This window comes from Dendropsophus ebraccatus, unplaced genomic scaffold, assembly GCF_027789765.1.
Source record: "Dendropsophus ebraccatus isolate aDenEbr1 unplaced genomic scaffold, aDenEbr1.pat pat_scaffold_582_ctg1, whole genome shotgun sequence".
Taxonomy (NCBI): domain Eukaryota; kingdom Metazoa; phylum Chordata; class Amphibia; order Anura; family Hylidae; genus Dendropsophus; species Dendropsophus ebraccatus.
Window position 1 is genome coordinate 23,420 of NW_027210181.1, and position 11,061 is coordinate 34,480.

Sequence of the window (11,061 nt, forward strand, 5' to 3'; positions counted from 1 at the left end):
CCAGACAACCCCCCACAACAAAACCACAAACGTGACAGAAGGCTGTAGTATTTAGATACAATATACTAAATCCTACTACAACAAGCTCCACCCCTAAACCCCAGCCCCCCCCAAACCACCCGACCCCCGATAGAAGTACCATCTATGTATGTATCTACCAATCATCTACCCCCCCCCCCCCCCCCCCCCGTTCTATATGTGACCTTTTAATCACTTTTTGAATTTTTCTCTGAGATGTGACTTCACTAAAAAACAGCAAATTTGGACTTGGCCTATTTGGCAATTACACTGTTTACCGTGCTGGGGGCAGTAGTTATGTAGTGTTTAGCTGTTGGGTATATGCTGGGGGCAGTAGTTATGCACTGTTTAGCTGTTGGGGTATGCTGGGGGCAGTAGTTATGTACTGTTTAGCTGTTGGGGTATGCTGGGGGCAGTAGTTATGTACTGTTTAGCTGTTGGGGTATGCTGGGGGCAGTAGTTATGCACTGTTTAGCTGTTGGGTATGCTGGGGGCAGTAGTTATGTACTGTTTAGCTGTTGGGTATGCTGGGGGCAGTAGTTATGTAGTGTTTAGCTGTTGGGTATGCTGGGGGCAGTAGTTATGCACTGTTTAGCTGTTGGGGTATGCTGGGGGCAGTAGTTATGTAGTGTTTAGCTGTTGGGTATGCTGGGGGCAGTAGTTATGTAGTGTTTAGCTGTTGGGTATGCTGGGGGCAGTAGTTATGTAGTGTTTAGCTGTTGGGTATGCTGGGGGTAGTAGTTATGCACTGTTTAGCTGTTGGGGTATGCTGGGGGCAGTAGTTATGCACTGTTTAGCTGTTGGTGTATGCTGGGGCAGTAGTTATGTACTGTTCAGCTGTTGGGTATGCTGGGGGAAGTAGTTATGCACTGTTTAGCTGTTGGTGTATGCTGGGGGCAGTAGTTATGTACTGTTTAGCTGTTGGGTATGCTGGGGGCAGTAGTTATGTAGTGTTTAGCTGTTGGGTATGCTGGGGGCAGTAGTTATGTAGTGTTTAGCTGTTGGGGTATGCTGGGGGCAGTAGTTATGTACTGTTTAGCTGTTGGGTATGCTGGGGACAGTAGTTATGTACTGTTTAGCTGTTGGGGTATGCTGGGGGCAGTAGTTATGCACTGTTTAGCTGTTGGGGTATGATGGGGGCAGTAGTTATGTACTGTTTAGCTGTTGGCTATGCTGGGGGCAGTAGTTATGTAGTGTTTAGCTGTTGGGTATGCTGGGGGCAGTAGTTATGCACTGTTTAGCTGTTGGGTATGCTGGGGGCAGTAGTTATGTACTGTTTAGCTGTTGGGGTATGCTGGGGGCAGTAGTTGTGCACTGTTTAGCTGTTGGGGTATGCTGGGGCAGTAGTTATGTACTGTTTAGCTGTTGGGTATGCTGGGGGCAGTAGTTATGCACTGTTTAGCTGTTGGGGTATGCTGGGGGCAGTAGTTGTGCACTGTGTAGCTGTTGGGGTATGCTGGGGGCAGTAGTTATGCACTGTTTAGCTGTTGGGGTATGCTGGGGGTAGTAGTTATGCACTGTTTAGCTGTTGGGGTATGCTGGGGGCAGTAGTTATGCACTGTTTAGCTGTTGGGGTATGCTGGGGGCAGTAGTTATGCACTGTTTAGCTGTTGGGGTATGCTGGGGGCAGTAGTTATGCACTGTTTCAGCTGATATATAGATAGATAGAGATAGAAAGATAGAAGGGAAAGAGGTAGAGAGACAGAGGAGAGAAAAGCATCAGACTTACAGCAGGGGCACAGGATCCTGGAGGCTGCAGCATTGCTGAGGAGGAGGAGGGAGGAGGCACATGGCCGGGCAGAGGTCACAGGTCACCGCACTGATGGGACCTGAGCACACTGCAGGCTGCAATGTGGCAAGAAAAAAGTCAGCATCCCACCCGTGGTGTGTACCGGGGGCGGGGCTTGTCGGTGGGGGCGGAGCTTACCGGGATCAACCCGGAACATTACTTTGCCAGGTTTCTAGCCCGTCTACTGTCTGGAGCGCCCAAACCAACTACTATGTAAGGAGGGCAGGCGGCCAGCTAGAGGGGCGCTCTGGCAGACAGACAGAACGTCTGTCTGCCAGGCCAGTTAAGTGTGCAGCTGACTGTCTGCCAGAGCGCCCCCCCAGCTGGCCAGGAGTGATGCGCCCTGTGCAACCGCACAGCTCGCACACCCCAAAGGCCGGCCCTGATAGTGCCCACCCTGTAGCTAGAGGCAATGCTTCCTGTAGCCAGATATGCACCTACAGACAGAAAAGCCTGTATGCCCCCAGTAGCTAGGTATGGCTATTGTAGCCAGCTATGCCTCTTGCAGCCAGGTATAACACATACAAACAAGTATGCCCACTGCAGACAAATATGCCCCTTGTTGCCCCTAGCCAGGTATGTCCCCTGCAGTCACATGCCCCTTTCTGATAGATATGACCCTTGCAGTAGGATATATCTCTTGATACAAGGCATGCCCCCTGTAACAGGATGTACCATTAGCCAGGTAGCCCCCTGCAGCTGAATATGCCTCTTGCAGACAGGTATGCCCGCATATAGCCACATATTTCCCCCTGCAGCCAGATACATGTCCCCTTGTAGGCTGAAAAGTTGCCCTGGCACACAAACCCCACTAGCTCTCTCTCATACACACATTATGATCATATTGTATATATATATATATATATATATATATATATATATATCCCCAGCAATTGAGCAGAATTTTTAGCTCTACTATGTCACACCATTCTCTTACATATATAAATCCCAGAACTATCACAGAACAAAAATAAGTGTACACTACCAATAAAGTCAATACTACCCCCATATACTGACCATATAGCCACCAGATTCCAGGTGTACACAGATGCTGCAGAGTATTACACCCGCAGACTACAGAAGAGAATACAGCAGTGGTTAGATGCAGTCACAGATAGAATACAGAACAATTACAGGATGATCTGTCTTCTCTCCTGTTACTGAGTGTTACAATCTTATTACACGGAAAGATTATTGGCCAAATCTGGCAGATATCTCCCCATGTAATAGAGACAGCGATCAGCCGAGGAGGAGGAGCTCATCTGCTGATCGGTGTCTAACACAAAAATCATCAGCTGCCGATCTTGAATGATCACAGCAAGGGCTGCACAAACAATTCTGCAGATCCCTAAATACATTCATATCCCAGACCCCTGATTAAATGGAATTCACATAACCTAATTGTCCCCCCACTTTCCTCTCCTATGTAAGTGATTACACTGCAGTTACATCCAGGGACTTAAAATGTGACATCTTTTCTGATAGGTCGGTCACTTTTTTTCCCCTTCTATATTTGGCTCGGCCATCATGAAGACGTCTCCTGATCACAACTGGTCTCCACAGAATCTGCCAGACAAACATTTTAGGCTCCTGTCTTCAGCACCATCCCCCCCTCTATACAAAGTCCCCATCTATTGCTGCACGCTGTAATAGTGCCCAATCTGTGCCCATATAATATACCCTCTCTGTATACTATATACCCGCCCTATATAGTATACATAGCCCCTTTTGTGACTTCATATACTAAATATACCCCCTCTGTGGCTGCATATACTGTCCATATACCCCCTCTGTGCCCTACGTAGTTTATATAGGCCTCTTCTGTGACTCCATATAGTGTTTATATGCCCCCTATATGCACCAATTTCATATATGCCCCCTCCAGGAGCTGACATAGACTGCAGAGGGCCCCTGTGTAAAAAAATGTGCCCCTATGGGTTTAGATGCCTCCTATCCTATGATGTATATTTGCAGGATGACAGTGTGACTGGGTTGGCCTGTCTCAACCCCGGAGCGATTTAACGCGCTACGCTCCACTAGCTAGCCCCCCCGTATTGTCAGTAGCAGTGTCTTCCAAAGCGGCAGTGTGAAAAGTATTAAAACAGCCCTGCGAGTTGTAGTGTTTGCAGCTGTTGTAGTTGGAATACATAAGGGGGGGGGGGGGGGGGGGGCATTTATCCATTATGCCCCTGACATAAAGCAGGGAGAAAGTGTAGGTTTTGCCAGATTTACTAAGAGGTATACACATCTTACTGAATCAGCAGTGTGCATAGGGACAGGGGATTTATTTAGGTGTTCACACCTGTACTGATCAGGAGAACGAGCCCGGAGAGGACAGCACTCTGCGCAGTTAGCTTCCCACTCTGTGTCACATGATCTCAGTCAGGCTCTATAGACTTACATAGGCAATAAGTCAGAGCCTGACTCATCACGTGACCCAGAGCTGTGAGAGGACCGTGCTAAGTGTGTACTTCTCCTTGCTTGTTCTCACAGTTGGTACAGGTCAGAACACTCAGACCTGGACTGACCAAAACTTTTGACATGTCTCCATGACATGTCCAAAAAATTTTTTTTATGATGACAGTGACACTTTTATTACACAGCCCGATATAGTTAGTGATATCCGTGCAATAAAGGTTGCAATAAATGTTATACATACCTGTCTGTGCTCCCTGGTGTTCTTCTCACTTCTGTCCGGTCCCTGCAGCCACCGCTGGAACTTCAGAAACCATCTCTAAAGTTACAGATGGTCTCTGAAGTTCCAGCGGTGGCTGCAGGGACCGGACAGAAGTGAGAAGAACACCAGGGAGCACAGACAGGTATGTATAACATTTATTATTTTTTCTACACAATCATCAGCCTGATTTTTAGACTGGAATAAATGACATTAATCACCTGATGATCATTGTCTGTATTACAAGGAGCGATGATCTGCCAAATCGTCCTGATAACCAGCAGATTATCGCTCAGTGTAATAGGGTCCTTATATACTGTGAATATTTATCACATCCTCTTATGAATTCTTTATTGCAGCAGACAGGTTTAACCCTTACAATGCCTGCACAGATAACTAGTTCATGAGCTGCAGGAAGGCAGTAAAAGGGTTAAACTGCTGTCAGCAATAAATAAATAGGAGTTACTGATAAGGGAAAACTAGTGAATCCAGATAAAGATAAAGGATGCAGATTCAGAATCAACTTTGTTAAATCTATCCACTGGTAACTTAAGTTTAAGAAGCATTTTGGAGGTGAAAGAGCCCCTTTAAGCAGGGGTAACTAATGTGCCCTATGTGGCTACACAGGACACAGCACCGGGTGCTGCTGCTGCCTGTGTGTGCAGGGGGAGAGGATTATCAGAGCAGCCAGGGACATTGGGAAGTTCCTCTTTCTCTGTGCTCTCCCCTGCAGCCACAGGATAACACCTCTAGCCTGGGGCTCACAGAAGTCTGAGTCTGATGAGCCTCCAGCCGCTCTGGGCCCGTGCAGCTTATATGTCCGCCACTGCCCCTGTCAGGGCCCCATATAGTTGTTTTATCACCCCTCTGTGCCCCATGTGGCTGGTATATGCCCCTCTGTGTACAATTTCATTTTTCTATGGCCCCAGTGCCCCCACTAGACAAAAAAAAAAAAAAAAAACATCAACTCACCTGTCACCGGCAGCTCCTCTCTTGCAGTGTTCTCCCAGCAGCTCCCTCATCCCTGATGTGTTCTCCTCGGTCTCCTGATATGTTCCGGTGCGGGCTGCCTGGTACAGAGGCTCTGCCTGCACCGGATGTGCCCCGCAGCCTCAGTCATTAATCCGTGTGTGTGAGTCTTACACGGGGTGTACATCTGGTGCAGGCAGAGCCTCTGTACCAGGCAGCCCACACCGGAACATGTCAGGAGACCGAGGAGGACACATCAGGGATGAGGGAGTAATGACACCTCCCTCCCTCCTCGCTGTGAAGTAGGACGTCCTCAGCGGCCCCTCAGCTGTCAGCAGCGGATGGCCGCAGCCGCGCTGTGCGTATCCCAGGTTTCGTTTTTTTTTCACTCTTCCGGCGTACCCCCTCAACCTGCGCCGCGTACCCCAGGGGGTAACGCAGGTTGAAAAACCCTGTACTACACTGTATCGCTGGGATTTGTAGTGCATCCTGCATAGAACTTCACTGCTCATTGTATTGGGGTGACAGAAAGTGTGTACAGTTGGTGCCCATACCAGATAGCACCCCTTAAACTAGTGTGTACTAAACTGTATCGCTGGGATTTATAGTGCATCCTGCATAGAACTTCACTGCTCATTGTATTGGGGTGACAGAAAGTGTGTACAGTTGGTGCCCATACCAGATAGCACCCCTTAAACCAGTGTGTACTACACTGTATCGCTGGGATTTGTAGTGCATCCTGCATAGAACTTCACTGCTCATTGTATTGGGGTGACAGAAAGTGTGTACAGTTGGTGCCCATACCAGATAGCACCCCCTAAACTAGTGTGTACTAAATTGTATCGCTGGGATTTATAGTACATCCTGCATAGAACTTCCCTGCTCATTGTATTGGGGTGACAGAAAGTGTGTACAGTTGGTGCTCATACCAGATAGCACCCCATAAAATAGTGTGTCCTAAACTGTATCGCTGGGATTTGTAGTGTATCCTGCATAGAACTTCACTGCTCATTGTATTGGGGTGACAGAAAGTGTGTACAGGTTGGTGCCCATACCAGAGAGTGAGGAACTGGTGGATGAGGACGAGGTGACCGGCCCACGAACTGGGTGGATAAGCCTAGTGAAGACCGTGCTTCTGAGGGGGGGCAAGTTCACCTGCAGGACCAGTTGGAAGAGGAAGAGGGGTGGGCAGAGGGAGAAACAGGGTCAGAGCGAGTAGATCAGCAACTGTTTCATGGAGTCAAACTCCCGTGGCCAGGGCTAGATGTTCCCAAGTCTGGAGGTTTTTTAAAGAAATTGCAGATGACCGACGGACTGTAGTGTGTAACGTGTGCCATGCCAGGATCAGCAGGGGAGCCACCACTACCAGCCTAACCACTACCAGCATGCGCAGGCATATGAGTGCTAAACACCCCACTCAGTGGAACCAAGGCCGTTCAGTGACTGCAAGTCGCACTCCTGCTCCCTCCCCTGTGTCACGTGCTGGCTCTGTCAGTCCCCCCGCCCAGGCCCCAGGCACGAGCGCCTCCCATGCTACACACACCCCTTCACCTCCACTATGCTCCACACCCTACAGCAAGGTGTCCAAGCGCAGCGTTCAACTGTCCCTGCAGCAACTGTCCCTTGCCTTCATGTTGGCTACTGCTGGGCCTTTACTGGTATCCATGTTGACTACTGGTGTGCCTGCCCTTGCCTCGTTGTTGAAGGGCCTTAACTGGCATCCATGTAGACTATTGGTGTGCCTGTCCTTGCCTCGTTGTTGCTGTGCCTTAACTGGCATCCATGTAGACTACTGGTGTGCTTGCCCTTGCCTCGTTGTTGCTGGGCCTTAACTGGCATCCATGTAGACTACTGGTGTGCCTGCCCTTGCCTCGTTGTTGCTGGGGTTTAATTAGCATCCATGTAGACTACTGATGTGCCTGCCCTTGCCTCGTTGTTGCTGGGCCTTAACTGGCATGCATGTAGACTACTGGTGTGCCTGCCCTTGCCTCGTTGTTGCTGGGCCTTAACTGGCATCCATGTAGACTACTGGTGTGCCTACCCTTGCCTCGTTGTTCTCTGTGTCCTCACTGCCATACTCTGATGTCACACTACGTCTGCGGACGAACGGCACTGGTTGCCGGAGGCCTGCCGATCGCGCCCCCGCCAACCAGCCAGCTATTTTTTTTTTTATTTTTTTTTTTTACTCTTACGCTACTGTGTCAGGCCTAATTTTTGTGAGGATCCGCGCCTGCCTAATCTAAAGGCCGGTAATGGCCACTTTATGTTTTTTTATTTTCTAACCTTCAATTTAAATTTTAAAATCAAATCGACTTCAATTCAAGTGCAATTTTGCAGGGCTGTCTGGTCATCTATTGTATCTATTGTATACACGCCACTGTTCAAAAGAACAGACAGTGATAATGGTGGATCCTAATTTAGCATCCTTGTGTTATCCATTTCGATACATTTAATCTGTGGATGTCAACTTGCGGGGGTTCTCTGCCGTCCTTTCATTTTTTAGCTCGGGCCTCTTAAGAAGACTGTATTGTTATTCTTAGTCCCTACCTTCAAAGAGATGCCTATCACGCACAACTGCATGAGGGTGTGAGGCTAAGGGCCCTATTCCACAGTAACGATAATCGTCCGGATCGGCCCATTTGGCCCGATTCGGCCGATTATAGTTCGGTGAAATAGAGAGAACGATCAGCCGATGATCGTGTCATCGGCTGATCGTTCATTTATGGCCAGACCTAAAATCATCCTTCCCCCACCGCGCATCGCTACGGTTGAATAGCGGTGCACGGCGGGCGACCAACGATTTCACAGCAGCAGCAGCAGTAATACATTACCTGCAGGTCTTCTCCGCGCTGTCTTAATCCCCGGGTCCCGTGCTCTCTTCAGAAAAGGCCCCGGTCAGCTGACGTAGTGCTCAGCCAATCACAGGCCGGGACCACCGCGGCCTGTGATTGGCTGAGTGTGGCCTATCAGCTGACCGGCCATTCAGAAGATAGAGAGCGTGGGACCCTGGGATGAAGACAGCGCGGAGAAGCCTGGACAGGTAATGTATTACTGCTGCAAGGACTGCAAGGACATCGGTAACGATGTCCCTGCAGCCCTCGCTCAACGATCATCGGGCCGTGGAATAGGCCCAGTAAACGAGTTGAGATCTAGCAGATCGCCGCTCGTTTACATCGTTGATCGGGCCCTCCTCAGCCCGTGGAATAGGACCCTAAATCTAGCCATAATCCGGCTATTTTATTCTTAGGCGCAGCAGCGCTGCCGTGGGTAAGCGCCAACAGGTGGTGCTCAAACTGCTGAACAGCACCTTCTACCTTCCTTGGATGTTTTAGCCGCTTTGAAAGCAGGATTGACCTGGCCTTTTACTAGTAGCTTTTTTCCTTCCTTGGATGTTGTAGTAGCCTTTTTGAAGGCAGAATTGACCAGGTCTTTTCAATAGACAGGCTACCGCACTTGCCATCTCTTAGAGACTCTTTAAAGGATTGAAAGTGTATTCGATCAAATTCCGTGGCCTCTTAAGCAGACTATATTATTTTCACTTGATTATTTGCTGATATGTTTCGTGTGTAGTTGGCCGAGCCTTGTTCTGTTTTTAATGGCTCGACAGCCTGCTATATGTAGCCGATGTTGGTCACCCTTCTCTTGGATGTAAGAATTTCCTAATTTGTGTGTGCACTTGTTGTTCTGTACACATTCTCCCTGTGTCGTATTTTGTTCTTTCTATGCAAAATTGTAAAATCAATAAAATCTGATTTACCAAAAAAAAAAAAAAAAAAAAAGCAGACTATATTGTTCTCTGTGTCCTCACTGCCATGCTCTGAAGTCACACTACGTCTGCGGAGAAGCAGGACTGGTTGCAGGGGGCCTGCCGATCGCGCCCTTTCCAACCAGTCAGCTGTTTTTTTTTGTTTTTTTTTTTGGTCTAGCCATGGTCGGGGCCTCACCACCCCCGGTCGAGAGGCATCAGGTGTACCCTTGATGATGACTGACAGCTGGCCTAGCCAGTTAGCTGTCAGCACCCGGGTTCGTGTGTAATTAGCAGTGATCTTAGTTGAGTGTGACAAGGGGCGGAACCTGGTGGCGGCTCTGCAACTCGGCAGCCTCACACATGTACCATGCCTGGACCACGTCTTCAACCTAATGTTGCTGTGGTTCCTTAAAACTTACCCCAATGTGGCTGACTTGCTCAACAAGGTGCACCGCATCTGTGCGCATTTCCGCAAGTCAACTGGCATCCATGTTGACTACTGCTGACTACTGGTGTGCCTGCCCTTGTCTCCATGTTGGCCACTGCTTGGCCTTAACTGGCATTCATGTTGACTACTGGTGTGCCTGCCCTTGCCTCAATGTTGGCTACTGCTGGGCCTTAACTGGCATCCATGTTGACTACTGCTGAGCCTTAACTGGCATCCATGTTGACTATTGCTGGGCCTTAACTGGCATCCATGTTGACTACTGATTTTGGACAACACAGATTACTGGGTGTTCACTCTCCTGGACTCTTGGTAGAAACCGAACTTTTTCACTGTCATTCCTGCCGAGGAACGCAGTATGAGTGTGAATCAACATCAACAGGCCCTGGTGCAGAAGCTGAAAATGTACTTCCCATCTGACACCACTAGCGCCAGAGGACGTAGTTCTGTGGCCAAAGAGCAGGGGAGAGGAGCGGTGGAGCAGGCAGCTTGTAAAGGGGCAGGGGAACACTCTCCAAGGCCTTTGACAGTTTCATGGCACCCCAGCAAGACTATGTCAACCGTCCCCAGTCTAGACAGAGTAGGAGGGAAGCCTTCAGGAAGATGGTGATCACTCTGCTACCTACAACTACTGGGTTTCAAAGCTGGATACGTGGCCCCAACTGGCGCTTTACGCCTTGGAGGTGCTGGCCTGCCCTGCTGCTAGCGTGTTGTCAGAGCGGGTCTTCAGTGCAGCTTGGTGCCATCATCACTGATAAGAGCACCCGCCTGTCCACTGACAGCGCTGACAGGCTGACGTTTATAAAAATGAACAAAGCCTGGATTTTACCTGAATTCAACTGTCCACCCTGGGAAAGCTGCTGAACATGAAGATTTTTGGTATCTCCTCTCCTCCTCCTCCTCTTCCTCCTCTTCCTACAATTATCAGCCAACTGCCAAGTCTTCTTCCGCCATGCAGGGTCTGACCTAATTATTGGGAGGCTCAATTGCTTCCTCACTCCTAATGGTTCTCTATGTCCTCACTGCCATGCTCTGACGTCACACTACATCTGCGGAGGAGCGGGACTGGTTGCCGGGGGCCCGCCGATCGCGCCCCCACCAACCGGCCAGCTGTTTTATTTTATTTTTTTGTCTAGCCGTGGCCGTGGCCTCACCACCCCCGGACGAGAGGCATCAAGTATACTCTTGATGGTGAGTGGTGACTGACAGCAGGCCTAGCCAGTTAGCTGTCATCACCCGGGTTCATGCACACTACATATCCCAGCCCCCTGGACTCACTCCAATTTTTGGGTGGGCTCACTTGATTCCTCACTGACTTGTAATGGTTCTCTGGGTGCTCAATGCCATGCTGCTTCTGCCCTAATTTTTGGGAGTCTCACGTGCTTCCTCACTCACTTTTAAGGATTCTCTGTGTGCTT